Raw genomic sequence first — 21,972 nt, forward strand, 5'->3', positions numbered from 1 at the left:
AACATCTTGCTGTTCATGGCACTGAATCGTATTCTCCCCACTATAGTCTGGTCCTCCTCCCACCACTTCCCCGGCTCCCCTACCCATGCAAGCACTTCTGCTACCCCTGCACACTACTTGTAACCCCACGGCTGTATGCAGCTTTCTGCTGCATCCCAGCTGGGTTTGAGCTTCATAAGTTCCATGCATGCAAAACTTCCCAGGCTTCGTCATGGACACACATAAAGGATAAGGCATCCTATTCATCACTGCCCAGATCCCTGATCAGGTGTTCTGGCAAGCTGTAGTCTAGGCTGTATATGGTCACATCTCTATCCTTTTGCACAAACGAAACTAAATTTAGTTGAGTGAGATCCTTCAGGATTTTCAATCCTAGAGCCCCTCCTGGAGGCTATGCACCAGGTCGCTGTGTACTGTTCCCTCGTTTAAATAAATTACAAGTGTCTGTTAACTTGCTATTGTTAACACCATCATCCTGTGGCTTGGAGCCACCATTTCCAGGCTATTCTTCCAGGATAATGTGGGGGTTGGCTTTGGGTCTTCACACTGTGGAAGGCATATGGTGCCTCTGGTGTATAATGCACAGTTTTGCCCCTAGTGTTCTATAGAAAAAGGACGAGGGCCTGTACTGTGGATCAGAAGCTGACTGAAAGGCAAGGGCTTACATTTCTGTAAGAGTTGATACCAAGAGATCTGTTTTTTTGTATTGTTGTTCTGTGCGTGTTGAAGGACAGGTGGTTGTCAGTTTGGTAACCGATGGACTTTGCGCATGGTGTCAGTGGGCTTAAGCCCTTGAGGTTTATGGCTGAGAGGCAATCCTGCATACTCGTGTGTCCTGTGGTATTGGAGAGGACTCATTCAGTTTTAGTGGGGTTGAGTTTGAGGTATGCGCTAGCTATCGGGGTTCGCATCGGTTTAGGCAGGCGTTGAGCTGGTGGATGTCTTTAATGGAGGATGTTTTGAGGTACAGTAAAGTATCTTTTGCATTTTGATGGATGTTGTGGTTGACAAGGAGGGATCCCAGGGGCTTCATGTAGAAGGTGAAATTAGAGGGTGAGTTGATGGATTCTTGTGGGACTCGGCAAGTGAGAAGGGGGAGTCATCTGTGCAACGGTTCATAATCTTCTATGTGTGAGCTGAATCCCGGGAGGACGGTCTCACCAATTCCTATGCAGTTAGGTCGTTTTTCAGTGGGGGCTTAGCTACACACCGTGTTGAAGAGTTGTGGAAGATCTAGGAGGCAGAGGTGACGATAATCGTTGCAGAGAGCATAGTATACCACTCGGATGGTGGCAGCCTCCATGCTGCATCTGGGCATGTAGCCAGATTGGTAGGCATGTAGAAGGGTGTTGTGCGCATGAAGTTGCGTGACTATGGCTCTTTTGAGGTTTTGAAAAGGAAAGGAAGATGTGTGTGAGGGGGCCATAGTTGATTAGGTTACTGGAGTCCAGTTTTGTTTTTTTAGGAGCAGAAGTATTTGTACAATTCTGAGGATGTTGGTACACGTTTCACTGGCAGCTCAGCCATGAACTGCATTCTTAAGCAACCGATTTAGTTATCAGCAATCTGGGGAATGGAGTAAGTTGGAAATGTGGTTCAACTGCGAAACTGAACGGGTTGTTAAAAATAGCTTTGACAAACTGGCATTGGTCCGATTTATGAAACGGCCGCCCTGATCTCTCATATGAATGAGCTTAATTTTGCGATTTTACAATCCTTGATAGGGAGACAGGAGGTTGCCTATGGTGGGAATAAATAACTCTCATATTGTGTACGATGCTCTGGTACAAGAAAAAAAGAAATACTATCGAGGGAGTATTCGGGATTTAAAGAAAGAAGGAATAGCAGATGATTATCATATAAAGAAAAGGGGGTTACTTCAAACATTTAAGAATTGGATGAAGAGGCGGCGTGCATGCTTATTCCAGCTGAGGGGGGAGGAGAGTGTTAGCAATTATGAAGGCAAAAGATGCAGGGGCCGTCTGGTCGGTTCTAAATGATGGCGCACCAGGTAACTCTCCAGACTAATCCAATTGGAGAGAGTGAGTGGAGAGGGTATATGTCTACCCTTTATGACAGAGAGGAGACCGTAGAAAGATGATCTCTTACTGAAATGGTTGAGGTTTGGACTCTCCGGGTAGATAAGGAATAAATTGAAGATTTGATTTTAAAAATCTAATCCCTCAAGGGCAGTGGGCTCTGATGGAATTTCAATTGTAATGATGAAGCAGGACACTGATTTAAGGGGGATGATATTGAGCTTCCTGTTTGCAGATATCCTTTAGAGCAGAGCTATTCCGGAGTCATGGCAGAGGGCCACTGTGGTCCCAATCTACAAGAAGGGTGATGGGGCAGCTCCTTCGAACTATCGCCCTATCACCCTTCTCGATTCTAGCAGTAAGATCTTTGCCTCCATTGTTCTGGAGTCCCTGAATGAGTGGATAGGTAGGGTAGACTGCCTGGACCCGAATCAGTTGGTTTAGGCGGTTTAGGTACATCTGTAAATGGTTTCATTCTCTCCAAGTTGCTGTGGGTTAGTAACCGTAAACAAAAACCCCTTTATATCTGCTTAGTAGACATAACTGCAGCGTTCGACAACATGGACAGATGTTTTCTATGGAAGAAGCTTAAGGCTTGGAGCATTCCAAAAGATCAGTTGGAAATTCTTGTCTCTTCACACGGACACAAGTGTTCAGGTCCATCTGAATGCTGGGGGTGGAGGGTTGTCGGAGCCTGTATGCACTGGCTGAAGAGATATGCAGGGTTGCGTGTTGGCTCTGACTCTCTTACCTGTGTCCTTCGGATCTGGGAAAAGATCGGGTTGGTTCTTCTCCGAGGATGGGGACTCAGTCATTTCTATATTTACTGTATGCAGATGACCGTCATACTGGATCAAACTTCGGCGATTACAGCACTTTTTGAACAAACTATCCTTGTTTATGGGTGCGCATGGCTTTGGGATAAATGCAGCCAAAACGAAGATCTTGGTGCGAGACTCTAGGAGGAAGAGAATCTTCAGTCTTTTTGTGTGGATAATTAAGGGGATTACTCTTGATAGAACAGATAGGTATGTTTATCTGGGCTTCACTGTCTACAGTGGGGGGGGGATTCAGAATTGGGCATTCAGACCTCCTGAAAAAGAAGTGCAGAATGTTCTATGCGCAGCTGCGGTGTATAATCTATAGGTTTGGTAAATGTTCCTTAACACCAGCAATTGCCTATTACAGGGTCACGATTCTTCCGGCCCGGTTGTATGATCTAGATTTATACGACTTGTCTTCCCAATTGTAGTATATTAGAAGGTCTTATTTGGTGTAATGCCTTGGGTCTCCCCAGGGGAGTTCCGGCTGCCGTGATTAGTCTCGAACTTGCTCTTGTGTCTATGAAGGCTGTCGTTGATTGGAAAGTCTTGAGCTTCATTCGAAAAATCAGTCCCACAGGCAAACTCACAGTTTTGTATATTAGGTGCGCTGTCACATGCAGTGTAAGATCTGGTTTATTGTTCTGGGTCGATGAAGCCCAGGGCAAGCTGTTAAACCTAAATTGTTCCATTGAATTATTGATTTCTGATTGATCCAAAGAGGGTTAAGCATGCACTGGAAGAGAACGACTGGATCTCCACAATTGAACTAGTTTCAAGGTCCTTGTTCAATGACATATAAAGGATTCCTAAATGTCCTTTTATTACTGAATCTTATTTACCAAAGTTCCCTGCAGCCATGTGGAGAAGGAAGTTCTTAAGATTCCGTTTAAATATACTCCCCACCTTTGAGGTTTAGGGTGCTAGACGGGGTCTGGACAGGGGCAAAAGGATGTGTTGATTATCCAGGGAAGAGGGAACAATTGAATCCTGGTTTCATTTAATTTTGATATGTCAGTTGACTAGATCTTTGAGAATTCGCCATCTCTCTTGCTTTCTTGCTGATAGCAGGGTCTTTAATCCAACAGATTTCTGGTTGCAGGTAATGTGAGGAAATGGAGTTTATTCTGTTTAGCAGTTTTATGTTGCATAGATATTTACTTGAAAGACGTTTTTAAAGTAATTATTAGGTGGTGTAAGATCATATCAAATGGTTGAAGTTTTGATCTGGATGGCATGTTGCATTTAAGTTTTGATGTGTCTTTTTGTGAATTTTGTGTAAGGTTCTTGTGTCAAGAGCCATATGCACAATTACATTTTTCTTTTTCTTGTGTGAGGAATGTGTTGACGACAGCCAGGAATTGATTGAGTGATTCTTATAATTTTGTGCGATGGGATGAGTGGGGCAATGTGGTTGGTGTCAATGCGTTGGCTGACCTTGCTGTTTTGTAAATGAAAAAGTCGTTGATTGTGGGTGATTTCTTACTGTACTGTGGGGTTGGAGTGTCAGGGAGAGAGGGTTGATGCATTGTTTGACTGTCTTGAAGAGAACTTTGCTTTCCTTGTTGGCTTCGGCTATGGTCTTGTATAGTGGTGGTTTCTCTAATTGTCTGTTGTCTGCAGGCAATGTGGAGTTTGTCGGGTTGGGTTGGGTTAGATGAGTTTTTGTAATTGTGCCAGATGTTCTCCTGTTTTTTTGTTAATGACTTTTGATGATATTAATTTCCTGTGTGTACCAGGGCACAGATGGTTTGTCTAATGACCTGTTGTGTCTCTGAGGTGAAAATGTTGATGTTCATCTTTGGGGTATTGTTGAGCGTTTCTAGTATGTTGCAGTCCTTTAACTGAGGTGTTGATAGGAAGGGGTTGCGGTTGGTGAGGTCATCAATGAGTGGTTCTGTAGGATAGTCTTTGAAGGAACGGAATGTCTACTTGATAGTTTAGGCTGTTTGCAGTTGGTTGGTGTGAGACAGTCCATGGTGAAGGGAATGGTGATGTGATCAGACTGGTCAAGGGTAATGGGTATGTTGTAATGGAGGGTCAGTATCACAAGTATTGCACTGATGAGGTCTAGGATTTTGCCATGGATGTCAGTTGGGTCTAGGGGTGTACCGAACTTCGGCTTCGAGTAAGTATTCGGCCGAATTCCGGCAGAAAAAAAGCTATTCGGCTCCGGCCGAATAGTTTCTTACTATTCGGCTCTTGCCGAATACTTTGACATTCTCATTTGAATACAATGCAACACGAACTCAGAAAGGCAAATATAGACTTCAGTTTCCAAAACTGAATAGAATTAGAGCAGACAAATTGCTATCACACAGCTGAAAAATATCTTATATTGTAATCTGCTCTTTAGGACATGTTTTGTTACAGATATTTAGACATAAAAGGTGCTCATCTTTTATACTTAGCCTGCAACAATACAGGAAAATCTTTTCTTATGGCAAATGTTAATATGTAATGTGCACTTATTTCAGTTGGAAAAGACAAACTGAAAGAAATGTGCATAGATACTTTCAGTTCCTGTCATGTCACTTCCCATAGCATACGTCATAGTCCCCCTTTTCTTTTTTTATGGACTTGAGTCCTGAGTTTAAAATTATCTGATATTTATCAGGAAATTATAAGTTGCATATGTTTGTGTATTGGCGAGAAAGAGGGGTTAGGATAAGTGAAAAGTGAGCAGCATTTGTTTGGGTGGGGAGAATAGTTGTGAGATGGAGTTGACGCATTTAAGATTTCCTCTTGACTTCTGCCCTGCATGAGCCGACATGGACCATTTTATACATTTCTATGTGAGCTGCAAAGAAGTTTCGAAACTAGACCACATCGACTATGCAACTGTATAGAGAATGCAATGCATCTGATTCACAAAGGCAGTCCTTTTGCATTTGTGAAGCCTCCTACTTTAACTGGCACTGAATATGCAACAATCTTCTGTACATGTGGTCCCTTCATTTTGCTTAAATTTGCTTTTTTCTGGCTTTTATACTTTAAATAAAGATGCTACATTAATTACAATGAAGAGAAATAAATGTATAGAATGCATTTAAAATGGTGCTTTATTTGTTTTTTTAATAAGTGTGTTTTTTGAAGTTTAGACCAGGGTTTACTAAATAAAGCAACTATTCGGCTTCGGCCGAATAGTTGACAAACAATTCGGTATTCGGCCGAATACTAAATATGCTATTCGGTACAGCCCTATTTGGGTCAGTTGTGTACTGTGGGTTGTTGAGTGTCTTTAATAGGCCAAGCAGTGCTTCCTTTAAAGTCTTGGTTGCTGTGCTGCCTAGAAGGTGAAGTTCCCTGAGGAAAATGTAGCTAAAGTGTGTGAGGGACATGGTGGTGAACAGGTCGGAAATGTCCTCTAAGAAGGTGGTGTTTGGCTTGTGCGGGCTGTAGACATATTGTCAGAAATCCCACTTTTATCCACATGTGGTAGGTAGGCCACTGTACGTTTGGGGGGTTTGTTTTTCTCCCAGCCAGGCTTAATCCAAAGCTTGACTGTGAGGGTGCATCTGTGTTTTTGTGCTCTGTCTCGATTCTTTGACTCTAAGGCAGAGGTACCCCAATGGTGTCCCTTAGTCTCCCAGAGAGAATTCTCTGTCTGTTAGTCATGTGGCTATGCTGGTGATTGCTTTAACATCTGTGTAAAATGGTTCCCTTGAGTGGACTTGGTTTTACCGGATGGGGTTCTTTTTTGACCCCTTCCTCCATTCATGAAAATGGAGGTGTTGTTGCCTTGAAGACAAGAGGGATCACTTGATTGTCCTTGTCACGTGTGTTCCAGGAGGTAGCCATCATTGGTTACTCGGTTTGCGTGTCTCAGGACTGGGGGCTGAAATCAGCCTGAAACCAGTTCAGACATGTCATGTGCAGATCCCCGTCTAGGACTGTGTGGATGCCTTCCTTTGTGCAAGAGACCCTTCCAAAATGCTTGTGTTGGCTTGAAGGGGAGGATGTGCCATTGGCTGACCACCCCTCAATTTTAATGATGTTTAGTATGTGATTCGGTGTTGTATTCTTACTGGTTCCCGAGGGGGAATTCTGCTTGAGGGAGGACCAAAGCTCTGTGCCAGCACCCTTTGATGGCCCGAACATTCAGATGGAGAAGCTCTGTCTCTCCAAAGAAGATCAGGAGAACCCCACAGCGGCACTTCTTTCCCCTGATCTGGTGAGGGCAACTGTATCACAGTGCCTGTTCTAAGGCCTTGCCTCCTTGAAGCTCCTGACTGTGCCTGCATCACCAGACCCAGAAGCAGGTTCCCTTTCACTGGCCAGACCCTGAAGACTCTCTACCCGACTCTAGACTCTTCATCACAGGATCCCAGGCACGTATTCTGTCTCCACGTACCAGGGAAGCTCCAGAGACTGTGCTGCCTTCATTCCTGCGACTGCTCCACCAAACTCTTCTTCCGGGTCCATTTTACGTGGCTGGCTTTCTACTGGTGTCTTTTCTTCAGTTTTTCTTCTCTTGTCTTTTCTTTGGGTGCCTCACCAAGCCGACCCCAATGTCTGAAGCTTGATCCAGGGCCCGAGGGGTACATTGGAGCTCTGCATCACAGACAACGGCAGACCGCAGCCACCGCACCTGTTTGCTCCTTTGGCTCCAGTCCCTACCCTGAGAATCTTCAATCTCAAATAATGATCCTTCCCATAGTGTCCCATCAGCATCTGTGTGCTGTCACCTGAGCCCTCGGTGGACGCTGAACAACCTGCACAGCAACAGCTAACCACATCCTACAGAACAGCTTCCACTCTCCCTTGCTATTGCTCTACCGACCCTGCAGTGCTGCTGGCTCGCTTTTTCTTCATCATTGGGCCTCTTCCTCTCCACTAACTCTTGAGTCTCCCTCCATGGGAGCTCCAGGAACTGCTCATCTGTAGCGCTGGCACACTGTGTTAACTTTCCCGCCAAGACTTCCCCTATTCACAATACTAGTCCTCCTTGATCTCTGAGACCTTGCCTACTAGAATCTAAAAACATTTACTTGATAGTGATTTGCTATTTCTCTTTCAGGAATGACCATTCTATTGACTGAAAGAATGGGTTTTAAAAAAGGTACTTATTAGATTATTTTACAAAGTTGTACTGTATTGTTTTTCACTTTTCTTGCTAAAAGAAGCCATCCTCGTTACGGTGTATGCCTCTGGCATGTCATTGTTTGCTGGGCATCATGGGTAAAGCAAACATTGTGTGCTTTAAATAGATGCCCAGTAAAAAGAAGCCATGGCAGAGGCAGAAAATGTAACCAGATTAGCTACAACAATGAAGTCCAGGCTAGCCACATAACACCCATCGTGTAAGCATGATAAGTGTTGTTACGTGGCCACCCTGGCCTGCAATGCTGCAGGCAGTTTGGTTGTGTTTTCTTCCTGTGGCACTGGCATGCCATTCTTTTTTTTCTTTTGTCTGGGCATAATGGTTAAAACAAACAGAATTATGTGGCTAAACAGGCCTACATTGTTGCTGTCAGTGTGTTTACGTGTGTTTTCCTGGGGCATGGAATATTTTTACTGGACATCAAGGCTAAATTAAAAAGATGGCTTGACTGACCTACGTTGGTGCAGCTAGTCTGGATATATTTTCTAACTGCGGCATGCATTTTAGTTTTTTAAAATGTTTTATTATGTTCTGGTTACAAATATAACCTTACACATACGAGACATGACTCTATTCAGAGGCAGAGTCAAGCCTTGTACAGGACCGGCGGGTTCCATAAGTGTGCGCCCTCTGAAAAGAGGTTGAGGTCCTTTGAGGATGCATCTTCTCAGGATCCAAAAGAAGGACAAACGCCGCGCTACGAATCCCACCAGGGTCACCGCGGGTGTGGTATCCATTTCGGGAAGGACCCGCTCCTTGTCTCCATCTCTGTCCAAGGTGAGCCTTCTGGTGGGGGGAGGAGGGTGGCGCGGAGTACCTTTCACAAGGATTCCCTGACACCGTCCAAGCACCAACCTTCTTCCAAGAACAAGGGGGCGAAGTAGAGGCCAAGGGCCCTATCATTGATGGCGTCATCATCCACGACCTCGCATTAGCCGGTTAGTGTCCAGGTCGTGTCGGATGCCCTGAAAGTCTGTCAGCTACTGGGTCTGATACCACCTATCTGCCTCGGGTACTGTGGGGAAATACCTCTAATAAAGACCTTGGGATCCTATCGACGGGAGAATGGGGGGATGATTAAGCTGTTGGTGTGTGCATTAATCAACACTAGATCACTGCTGTGCCATGCCACAGAAATGGCCTATAATGTAGTGGAAAAGAATGTGGACATCTGTGCTATAACTGAGACCTGACTGCACGAATCAGCAAGTCCAGCACTAGCACTGGCTGTTACTGCTGGCTACACAATTCTACAGGCAGACCAGACTTTGGGTCGGGGTGGGAGGGGGGGTTGCCCTGTTACATCGGTCTAACCTCTTGACCCATGAGTTTCAGCTAAATGTGCAAGAAGGGTGCGGTACATTGTATGCAAAGGTCCTGATGGAACCTAATACAACCATAGATTACATCCTTGTTTATCAACCTCCCACGCACATGCCAGACTTCCCAATTCAGCTAGGTGACAAGCTCCACGCCTCAAATCCCGTACAAAGGCCATCCTTTTAGGAGATTTTAATTTAGGCCTGAGGGATGATAAAGATACAATGGCCTTGACTACTGAGGTCACCATGTCCAACCTAGGATTCCATCAGAATATCGTGATAGTAACTCATGTGGTGGGGGCAGGACGTTGGAATGGGTGTCCAGTCTTAACTTGGAGGTGAAGGTGGGGGAGGTGATACCATGTCCGTGGTCTGAGCACAAGTTGGTACACTTTGAAGTAGAATTTGGATCTCAGAGTAGGAATATGGAAACAAAAAAAGTGCTCTCAACCTTTAGAAACATATGTTGACTTACACCGGAAACCTTGGTACCTCTCCTTGAAGGCACATTAACAGAGGTACCCAGTCTAGATACGGCTAAAGAAATTGCAGAATCCTATCAAAAGATGATGGAATCGACAGTTAACATGCTAGCCCCAGAAAAAACACATGCTGTAAATTGTAAAGACACTCAAAAATCTGGTACTGGAGCAAAATCCATGAAAGTACAAAATGAACAACGCCCGCTCCTCGGTTTTGCACCAATCAGAGTGATTTGACCAGTGGGCTGAATCGCCACAAGCCCACATCTTGTAAAGGAGATATCTGCCTCTCTAAAGTGGTCAAATTATGTGCCATTCAACTGACTCCTTGGCTCACAAAGCTGGTGAACACCTCCTCTTTAAGGAATGCTCAGTGCCATCGTGCCTTAAGCAAACCTGGATGTCACCACTATTAAAAAAAAAACAACGCTGGATCCAGAGATCCCGACCAACTATAGACCTATCTCAAACTCACCCTTCCTGCTGAAAATCTTGGATTGGGTGGCATATATTCAGGTGCAGGAACATGTTGAAAAATTACAGATCCTAGGGCAGAGACAGTTGTGCTTTCGCAGGGCCCCTAGCACTGAACTGGCGCTTACTGATGTCAAGGCTAACATGCTGGATATTGTAGACAAGGGATCAACCTCCCTCCTCATGTTGATTGATCTCTCTGCGGCATTCGATCTGGTGGATCATGGCCTGCTGTCATCAGACAGTAACATTCTGCCAGCTTTTCACCAGCAGCAGCCAAATGTATAGCATCCTTTCTGACCGAACTGACGGCAAGGGTCTTCTCTGACAATGGGAGAGCAGATGACCTTCAGGTACGCTGTGGGGTGCCGCAGGGGTCCTGTCTGTCCCCTGTCCTGTTTAATCTATTCACACTTCTGCTGTTTCAACTACTGGATGCTAATGGGGTTCTGTACACCAAATATGCAGGTTCTACTCTGTGTCTCATCCCCCTGTCAGGGGATTAAAGCAGGGACACTGAGTCCATCAACAGGGTTTACTCCTTGATTCAATCCTAGTTGCTGGAGAACAATCTTGCGCTAAATGATGCAAAGACTGAAGTGATGTTGATAGGGACAGCCTCTCGCCTGCGGAAATCATCCCCAGTTTACAAGGAGATGGTCATCGCAGGATGTACCATATTTCCACTCCGGAAAGTAAAGACATTAGGGATGGTGATTGATCAGGCGCTGAACATGAAGGTCCATGTGAGCTTTCTGGTATCTTCCACCTCCTACTACCTTAAACTACTTGTGCAGCTGAAACCATTTCAGTCACAAGATAACTGTGCCACAATTGCGAGGGCCATTATGGGTGGCAAATTGGATTAGGGGCCAGTTTTCTGCAGGGCATAGGGAAAGGTGAAATTATGCATATCCAGGTGATCCAAAATAACACTGTCAGAAAAGTAAAAGGGCTGAAGAAGCGCAAACATGTCTCTGATGCTATGGGCTAAACCTAGTGTCGGGGTAATTTCCTGGGGGCCGGCAAGGCCGTCCGCGGACCTCTGGTGTTGGGGAGGCTCCAACTCCTCCCGCGTCCCAACAGTGTATGAGTCCCACACAAGAGCAAAGAGTTACTGCTGTTTATTGCACAAAACAGGCAGGGACGGGCTCACAGGTCATAGGCATCCGAGAGACCCTCGATCATGGTGGGCTTGCAGGCCCTTTTTCTAGCTGTTTGACGCGGCTACGTACATCACCTAGAAAGACTGGCCCCAAAACCTAATGCCATCTCGGGTTGGCTCCCCGAATGGTAGGGTCAGTATAGGTACATATAGGAAAGTCTGTTAGTGGTGGAGGAAGGGTCGGGTTGTACGTTTGGGCCATCCATAACAATTGTAACAAGAGAATTGTTACAAGGGGACGATTAGTGATTGGCTAAACTATAATGGCGTCAGTGGTGGGCCCCTCGTATTCTGATTGGTTCACCCGTGAGCCCCCAAGCCTGGGACCATCGTTGTTCCCAGCTCGCAGTGTACCTGGTGGTGGCAACAAAGTATGACTATGTGTCAGTGGCGAACAATGGACAGGTCTGACTATTAGCTGGTGTGCATGTCTTTCCCATCGCTGTCGGTGTCCAATTGTCACTTCATTGTTGCAGTCTGTGTCCCAGACGTGAGACCCCAGCGCTTCTCTGGTCCATGGGGCTTGGCATTGTATCAGGTTGGCCTGGTCACGTGTTCTGAGACTGTGGCTGGAGCAGAATTATGAGCATTTGATTTGTATTTCGGCTCTGGGAGCGTTTAGCAGTGGCAGGTGTGACCTTGGCACGGGAAGCGCGGCATGTAGATTGCAACATTGTGGACTTTGCTGTGGGCTCTTGTCGGGGCTCGTTGTGCGCGATCAGCACCTTGCAGCTTTGTCTGTGCTGTTCCGGCCTGGGGACTCTGGCTTTGCAGCCTACCTTGGCCTGGTGTATGGGTGGCGGTACATAGTTCATGTTATGGGGGTCACGAGGGGCGACAGAGACTCGTATGTATTAGTCCATATACAGGGTTACATCTTCATGGTTTTAGTGGCGAGGAAGCGTCTGCAAGCATGTACACAAGCTCTTCTGGCGCCTTGCGGTTCTGCGGTGCTGTAGTTGGCCTATGTGAAAAAGCAACGATGCATATGTGAGTGTGAGAGGTCCTCTACGTCATAGCACGGAGTATGTTCTTCGTGTGGATTGGTGTGTGTGTGTGTGTGTGTTCAATGTGCTTGGTGGCACGTGTGTTTGTGTCCGCTGGCTATGTCGTCATGGCATCTCTAACGATGGCGGTATTTTGTGGTTGCTGTCTAGTCGAGTTGATCCATACGGTCGGTATCAGCTTCACCTGAGGCTCCGGCACGTGGTTTGATTGATGGGCAGCTTCTTTGGCTGTGTGGGGCGTGGCCACAGTGGGTCTTGACCTGTGGGGCGGCCGTGAGCGGGTCGAATTCCTCTTGCGGTGGGTGCTTGTGTCGGAACGTCCTAGGCCATGGTCTGGATGAGAATCGGGGGAAGGGATCGTCCCATTTTCCCTCTTCACTAGCCTATCCCTCCAATCGCCTTTCATGGCTGCCAGCAAGGAGAACACTAAGATCGAACACTACGGGGCTACTCAGCACCCAATGGTCAAAAATGGCAGGGGTCAACCAGGGGGCATTTGGCTATGCGGCCCCTAACAGCTGGAATGCGCTGCCTCTTGGTTTGAGGTTGTGCCAATCATTCTTTACTTTCAAGAAGCACTTGAAAACCAGGTTGTTTGGATGTACCCTAGTCTAACAACAGCGCCCTGGCCAGGCTTGGCCTGAGGGCTGTCCGCCCTTTCACAGGCACAGTCCCTACTTTTATCTGGTATGATTGCATGTTGTACGTCCTGTTAGCGCTATTATGCCTCTGGGCCAGTGACATGTGCTTTATAAATCTAATTAAATGTGCAGATGACTGCTTCGTCCTCCAACATGTCTACTTTGTCGACTGCTGCTCCGTCGATGACTATGCCCCTGCCGCCCGACGACCACGTCCCAGTCAATGACCTTTGGGTTCCACTCCGTTGACGGCCTCGTCGACTACTTTGTCGATGACCATCATTACTTTAGCCATGGGGTAGCCCATTACTACCATGGTGTCTACAATGAAGACGACGGTAACCCCACAATTGTCTCTGCCTACATGACCTCCTGCGGCAGTGGCTGCTCTGCCCACAACTACGGAGGATGTGCCTGTTCGGGGACAGGTTCCCATTGTCTCCTCATTCACTAAGGACTTTCTCTCCAGACCAATGAGGGTGTCCTTGACTGGCTGGAAGGGGGCGGGGGTCCTCTGAGAAGATCCCCACACATGTACCCGCTCCGATGATGATCACTTGCCCGAAGACTACTATTCGGCCCACGAGGAGGTCTTGGCCCCCATATCCCAAGGGTGATCCCCGGAGGAGGAACTGGATCTGCTATTGTAATCACCAAGAAGTTTTAGTCCAGAGCCATTTCCAGTGGTTCCGCTCACACCCCAGCCAACGCCCAGGGACTTGTCACTGGACATTCTGATGACACTCCACACATTGGTGCTGCAAATACAGCAGAGGCTACGAGCTTCTCCGGCACCTAGAAGCCTTCCTGGACCTCCAGCAAGGAGCCCTCCTAGGCCTAAGTGCCACCAAGCCGAAGGGTCAAACTAGCCCTTCGGAACCGAAGCGTTGGCCGGCAACCCCGCAGCGGGCACTGCCATAGAGGCCTTTGACTCTGGTGCAAGAGATACCACCACACACCGACACAGAAACAGACACTACGGCAACGCATACGGTGAGTATGATGACTATGTGCCAGCTGATGGTGAACTTCTAGGTGCTAATGAGCCTGCCAGGGCGTCGCCCCTGGATGAAGGGGTCTCCTTTCATGGCATGATTTCAGGGGCCTCTGCTCTCTTCAATCTGGTCATAGAAGGAGGAGGAGGGGGTCCTTTTTCAACACCGGGAAGAAGACCGCCATGTCCATCCCTCTGCTGGATGTTTGGCTGGAAGGTTTGGCCCTGATGAAGATGCCGAACACTGCACCCTCAAGAGAGACCAGCTGGAAAAGAGGTACAGGGTCCAGGACTAGGCTCCCAGGTGCTTGAGATCACAGCCTTCGCCAGACTCTGTGGTGTCTGCCGCTGCCAGGAAGCACTCGGCGAACCAGTCATCCTCGTCCATGGTGCCTCTGGACCCGGAGGGGAAGAAGCATGATGCAGTGCGGAAGCACATCATTTACACAGCGGCTATCATCGTCAAGCCTGCCAACATTCTGGCCATCCTGTCCCGTTATGACCGGAGCTCTGGTACAAGCCATGCCCAAGCTTGGACTTTTTACTGGACGGCAAGGCTGATACCCTGGCCCTGTTCCAGGAGGGAGAGGTGGCCTCGGACAATGCCATCACGGTGACACTGGATCTTTCAGACTCTGGCTTCTGCCAGATAGGCAACAGGGTGGCCTTTCAACGCCAGGGTTGGCTGAAGGCTCTGGTCTTCAGGGCGGACATGCAGTCCAAGGTAGTGGACGTGCCTTTCGATGGGGACAACTTGTTTGGAAAGACTGTGGACAAGGCGCTACAATCGATTAAGACTGACCCAGAGGCCGCGCAGTCTCATGGGATTCTGAGACAGAGGATGTTGTCATCTTTTTGTTCCTCAAGAGGGAAGTTGGGCAGGTCCTCCAAGGAATACTCGGCACCCTATCGCCAGCCCTCCTGCTCTACCACCCAGGATGCCTACAGGGGACGCTCTCAAGACTTTGGCAGTGGAGGACAGCGCCGTTGTTGCCCGCAGGCCAGAGCGCAGGCACCCAAGCGGGCCTAACCCAGCCGTGGAATTGGGCCCCCACTCTCGCACCCCAGTGGGCGGCCAACTACCAAACTTTGTCAAGTGTAGAACCATCACCATGGACAAATGGGTGCTGAACGTTCTCCCTCAGGGGCACACCTTCAAATTCCAACACAGATGTCCTCGCATTTCTCTTATGGTACGTCAATAACTGCACATGACCCATCTGCTGCAGGCCATGTTAAGAAAGGGGGGTATAGAGCCCGTCCCTCAGCGCCTCTGAGGCTCTGGAGTGTACTCCAGATACGTTCTGGTACGGAAGAAGTCGGGAGAGTGGGGGCCAATCCTGGTCTTAAGGTGCCTCAACAAATATTTGAAATCACAGAAGTTCAGGATGGTCATGTTGCAGCACATGCTCTACCTGCTGGAGGAAGGGTATTTCCTGGTGACCTTGGACCTGGAGGATGTCTAGTTTCACGTACCCATTCATCCAAAACATTAAAAGTTCCTGCGATTTGTGGTCCAGGGACAGCACTATCAGTTCAAGGCCCTGCCTTTTGTCCGGAAATCAGCACTAAGGGTGTTCACGAAGTGCTTGGCTCCGGTGGCAGTGCATCTATGTCTCGGGGGCATCCACATGTACCCTTATCTAGACTGGCTTATCCGTTCACAATTTCGTGTGCTGGCGATCCAGCACACGGCAGAGACCGTTCCCTTTCTCACGGATCTCAGATTCTCTATCAACTATCCAATGTTCTGTGTGGAGCCATTGCAGATGGCTCTGTTCCTGGGTGCCTGTCTCAACATGGTCACATGCCTGGCTAACCTCTCGGAGGAGAGGGTGACGGCCATCTTGGGGAAGGTACGACAGCTGTTGTTGGCACAATCCGTGACAGTGAGCTAACAATTCGCGGTTGGACATGATGGCCTCCTGCACCCACCTCGTTCCAATCTGTAGGCTCCATATGGGACCTCTTCAAGAGTTGCTGGATGTGCGGTGGCTGCTGGTCACATGCTCCTGGATGGACAAGATCGCCGTCAACCAGGATTTCTGACAAGCTCTACGGTAGTGGAGAGTGCACCTGCATCCGACGAAAGGAGCACCTTTTCAGATCCCACAGTACCAGGCCATGCTCACTACGGATGCCTCGCTGGATGGGCCCACACCGGAAAGTCTAATGCCAGAGGCCTCTGGCTCCCGGAGGAAAAAAACCTTCACATCAATGTCCTGGAACTCTGGGCAGTCTTCTGGGCCCTCAAATCATTCTTGACTCAACTGTGGGGGAAGGTGGTGATGATGTTACGGGCCACACCAACACCATTTCTACTTATGGAAGCAGGGTGGGACGCGCTCCCTGGCTCCCTCCCTGAAAGCTCAGTCCTTGTGGCACTGAGCCATTCTTCAGGACATGGTCCTCATCCCGTTTCACCTGGCAGGCATCAAGAACAGCAGTTTCCCTCAGCCGTGGAGTCTGGGGGATGCCTTCTCGTTCCCGTGGGAGGGGCTCTTCCTGTACGCCTTCCTCTCCGACCCCTCTCCTGCTACGTGTGATCAACACACTCAGACAGTGTCATTCCAGGATGATAATCATCGCTCCGGCGTGACCAAAGCTGATATAGTAACTGGACCTGCTCGCTGTGTCAGTGGCTCAGTCCATCCGGCTGCCTTTGCTTCCTGATCTTCTCTCTAGACAAAACGGAACTATTCTGCACCATGAACCAGCGTCGCTGAGCCTCACGGCCTGGCTCCTGTAGCCCTAGAGTTAGGGCATTATTCCTTGTCGCTGAAATGCAGGAATATCCTTGCCAAGGCAAGAGCTTCTTCTACATTATTGTGCCACAGTCATAAGTGGAAATGCTTCTCAATGTGGTCAGGACTCAGAGGAATACCTCACTGTGAGTCCCAGCTCTGCAGCTCCTTCCGTATATGCCTTCCCTGGCCAAGGCTGGTCTGAATCACGCCACGATTAAGGTTAATCTGGCTGCCATATCCTGTTACACCAGGGCACCGGGTAAGCCATCCCAGTGGTTGCACAGACTCGTCGAAATTTTCCCCTGAGGCTTCTTTATTTAATTTATTTGTTTATTGGATATTTTGCAGGTGCCACACGTCTAGATGGGGGAGGGGGTGGGGAGGAGACATGCAAATCACTAAAGTAGAACAACAAAAAACTGTTATATTGGCCTTGTGACAATCCTAACATTCAAGTGCTTCAAAAGGTGGTAAATGCACGTGATTCAAGAAATGGTAAGTGCAAGGGGGGGAGGTGGTAGAGGGTGAAGTGCAGGAGTGGGGGGCCCACAAGGTAGTAGGGTGGGAAAGTGCTGGGTGGGCCAAGGGGGCAAGTGCCAGGGGAAAAGGGGTAAAAGTAGGGATGAGTGCGGTGGACAGACTGGGAGGACCAAGTTGGGCTAGTCCGAGAAAAGGGAGCCCAAGGGCAAATTCTGGCCAAGGATGGTGGACAGGGAGGATGGTAGGGGGTGTTCTGGCCCCTGAGTGTGTGTCTGAAGAGACCAGGCCCCAGTTGCAGGGAGAGAGTTGGCACAGCAGGGTTGGGGAAAGGGAAGGAAGAGGAAAAAAGGAATGTCTTGAGAAGTTTCTGGAACTTAAGATCCAGCTCAAGTGTGAGGGAGGCCATTCCAGAGGTAGGAGCCAACTGAGGAAAGGGGTCTACCTCCCACTCTTGGCTTGGAGAAGCATTTGACCTGCAGAAAGTTGGAGTTAGAGGACTGAAGGACTCTGCCGGGGAGGTATTTAGGGAGGGAAAGATGGATGTAAAGAGGTCCCAGGCCCCATACAGCCTTGTGGATGATGCAAAGGGTCTTGAATGTGATCCTTTGAGCCAGTGGAGAGATTTTAGGACTGGAGAGATGTGGTTCCTGGGATTGAGGCCAAGGATACGTCTTTCAGTCTTATTCTGGATTAGTTGAAGGGGCCAAGGGAGGAAAGAGGCAGATTGGGGAAGAGGCTGTTGCAATAGTCAAGCCTAGAGAGAACCAGGGCTCCTGAGATGTTGAGCTTCTGGGGGAAGGTGATGAAAGATAGAATTCCCCTGGGAGGGAAGGAAGGAAGGAGGGAGGGATGGAGGGAGGGAGGAATGAATGAATTTATTTCCACGCTACGAGGGTGGTGCTGTGGACCCACCCCACTTTTATGCCGAAGGAACCATGCCTTTGGTTCTGCCAGTCTTCTTCCCAAATCCTTCTATGCTGGCAGAAAGGACGTTACATTTGCTGTACATTGCTTGTGCCTTTCAAGTTTTATGTGACATGAACCAAGGTCTGTCGGACAACCTCTCAACTCTTTGGGAATTTTGTACCTGTGAATCACAGGAAGGCCCTGTATTATAAGGCTTCCATATTCAGGTGGTTCTCCGGCTGCATCATGCGCTGCCATCATCTGGCCAACAGACCTCTTCCATGCCGTCCGAGAGCCCATTCCGCCAAAGCCATTGCAGCAATGACAGTGCTCCATTCTTTTGTTCAGGGATTCCAAGGAGTAGTCCTGGGTAAGGCAAGTGGTGCTGCGCAACCTATTTGTTTGAGGTGAGTCTGTTCCAGGGGTATGTGTATTGCCTCTGTTGAACCTTGCCACCTCCTGTGCTTGTACATATGTACTTCTATGTAATTGTATTCATGAGCATGTGAATTCATGCTAGACCGATGCTGGAGAATAGGAGTTGCAGGTAAGTAACTTGTTCCTTTTCTGTGTGGTTATCATCATAACTTTATTTCGGCTTGATGCCATAAATGTTTTCACAACAAAGCATACATTTCAAGCAATACAAAACCAACCCCTTGCAGACATGGACACAGTAAGGAAACATGAAGCAAGATGCTCTTAACAATCGAATGACATCTTTACACAATGTGGTGAATTCTTAGATTAAAACAAGCCCTGTCCACCGCTATGGGCCATAGGTGGAAAAGGCCCAAGAGACCTTGTGCTCCCAGTTGGGCTGCATTTGCTCCAGTCAATGCGTTCCCAGGTTACTTTGTTCCCCAGGAGTATGGGCTCACTGAGATTGTAGTGATTGCGGGGGGGGTGGGAGGGTTAACCAAATTGGTAGTGTTCAAAATGCCCCTGGTTACATTAGTGTCTCGAAGCCTTATCGCAATGGAGTGGAATTTATCATCCCCCAGATTTGAAGTCCTGAAACAGTCTACAATCTGCTCCCTATGTAAAAAGTGACAGCCCCTCGCTGAGCCGAGCCAATGAACGCATTACCGCTTTGTGACCAGTTTGGGTACACCGTGCAGAAATACAGGCCGGGATACAGAGGCCCCTGTGGGCCTAATAGGTCCGTCAGCTGAATTTGCTGGCTTTTGATCCTGGACATTAATTAATTTGCCAGTATCCTAGGGGCCCTGGGGATTCTGTTCCCTTGCAAGCTACAGACTTGCCCCAATGGTTGTGGGGAACTTGTGGGTACGAAGCCAGGTGAAATCAGGTGATAGGCAGACCCTTTGACCCTATGGGCATTTGCCCTTTATGGATTTTCTCTGTTCCCTTTACAGTGCTCATTCACTCCCTTGCTTGGCTCAAGTAATTCAATGCAGGGATCTTGTATTGAGGGACCAACTGACTATGGATCATTTGGCTTGGTCCTTGGCCCCACCCCCTTTCCCTCCCCTGAGATGACATGGAGTTCCCGACTTCGGCTTTCATTCTGACAGTTTCCATTAGGGGCAGGAGCAAGTTCCTAAGTCAACAGTTCAGGGAGCACAAGACTGTGGCCGCAACAACACCACGCCTTTGACCCTGGGCCCACCACCCCTTTTTCCACAGGAATGATGAGGGACTCTCCTTTTATATTCGTTGGTTGGATCTGCGAAATGTCCAGCAAAACTGTTTGCACCAAAGTTCTCCCTAGCACACTACCCATGCCTACAGCCATTGGGCGGGAAGACTGAGGAAGCAGCCCGTTGGGAGGGGAGGTGAAGGTGGGAGCGGCGGCAGCAGCGGCAGCAGCGGCAGCGGCGGCAGCGGCGGCAGGTTCATTCGGCCTAGGGCCAGCGTTACTGTAAGCAGGTTTAGGTGATGGTACAGGGAGATCAGCGACACGACACTTGGGGGAACTCCTAGACATGGTTTTTGGGCATGTAGGGTGTGTATGACAGGCTGGATCCCCTCAATGCGCTCTACATTGGGGTCAGCAAAAGGTGGAGAATTTGGGTAACAGATGGGATAGCAGGTGGGATATTAGTTGGTTTGGGAGTTGTTTTGACAACAGGGGTTATGACAATGTTCACGGTTTCAGTCTCAGTAACAGAGTCGATGTCTGCCCCCACCCCATGGAGCAGGCTACCCAGAACACTGGAGGTGCCCAGTAACTGCTGTATTTCACGGGTCAGCAGGTGGGCATTCCCAAAGGGGACCACAGTGTCAGTTACATGCAAATCAGTTGGGACGACAGCACCTGAAAGAATCAAGGTGGATGGCTTAGTAACTTGTACGTCCCCGGCAGCTCGCCGTGCATCGGATGCACGGCAAACTGTTAGGGACATCAGAGTAGAGAGCTTCACAATTGCAGCTGATATAATTTACTGAAAACAGTACACTTTAAGCTCCCACAAGTGGGAGAATAGAACAGTCAAGCCTGGAAGAAGACCTTGTGGTGGAAACAGTGGTCTGCTGTTTTCACTTTCATTAAAATATTCCATTCATCTAAACTTAACGTGTATGCTTAGTGTGGTTGTGAATCCGTTGTACTTAAATTCCTTGTTGGTTACCGTGGGCATAGGGTCCAAATCATCACAACCGCCCGCTGCATCTTCATTAGAGAAACAACCAATTCTCAACCTTGAATTAGAGGGTTCATATTTACATAGCTTAAATTATAGCATTGACAGGCGCTTTGTGGTTCCAATCTTATGCCATACAATTAGTGCTAGTGATTTGTAGTTTCCTCTTTAGGGTCAACATTTTCGGTTGGGGTTCCTAGCCAAATCCAGGATCCAAACCGAGCGCTGGCCCATATACCGGGAGTGGTATAGGGACCCCCACAGGTTCCTCGGCGTATACCCGATCTGGCTCCCAACCAAATGGTGCTGCCATGATCGGTGTGCATCGATGCCTCAACAGAATCCAATCCGTTTTTACTGTATTTCAATGTGTCCCGACATTGATATTTTATTTCTATCGCGCTCGTACACAAGTGTTTCAGAGCGCGAGACATTAGGCTAGAGCCAACAGTTATTACCTGTTCATAGTTGATCCCATGTTGTGAGCACCAGGGTGCAATTGTCGGAATAGTTCCAGGAAGTTAGGGGTGCTTATCCCCTTCGGGCCCGCTAACACCCCCAGCGGGACGCAAGCACCCTGCACCCTTGACTCCCCGCGGGCTTCACCCTTGATTTTCCTTTCCCAGTGCTCCCAGTAACGTGCCTGCGCAATCATCCGTGGCTTAGGCCGGCACTCCTGAACCCCCAGATCCACCATTTCTGATTCTCCCAGGCAGGGCACGAGTCGACGGCACATGCACTACTGTTGTAAAGGGGGGACGCCATCCTATTTATAGCAACCCAGGGTGGAAGGGATGGTGTCCCATTTGAGTGAATATTGGGGTTTCATGCTAGTCTGCAGCAACTTCTCATCCTGGCTGTCTGTTTTGTGGCCGTTTGTTAGTTGTGCAACTGCAGCTCACATCCGACGCCCCACACTACGTGCAATTAGCGGCCCAGTACCCCCCTGCATTCAAGAAAACAAAATAAAAGGAATAAGCGCTTCGAAACTGTCCACTGCGTTTCCATGAGGAGCACTTGTTTTGACGCGTGAAATGACTAATAGGCGCGTTTATCAGGGGTCCTTTGGAAGCGTCTTTGAAGTAGAAGAGTTGACGGAGCTCTCAAGGCGCTTGTCGGGTGTAACTTCTTCTGCTAGTCCTGGAGGTCAATCTCTTTGCATTCTGTTATCTGCAGTCCTAGGT

Source organism: Ambystoma mexicanum, chromosome 11 (assembly GCF_040938575.1).
Source record: "Ambystoma mexicanum isolate Mex_15411 chromosome 11, UKY_AmexF1_1, whole genome shotgun sequence".
In the NCBI taxonomy this organism is placed as follows: Eukaryota; Metazoa; Chordata; class Amphibia; order Caudata; family Ambystomatidae; genus Ambystoma; species Ambystoma mexicanum.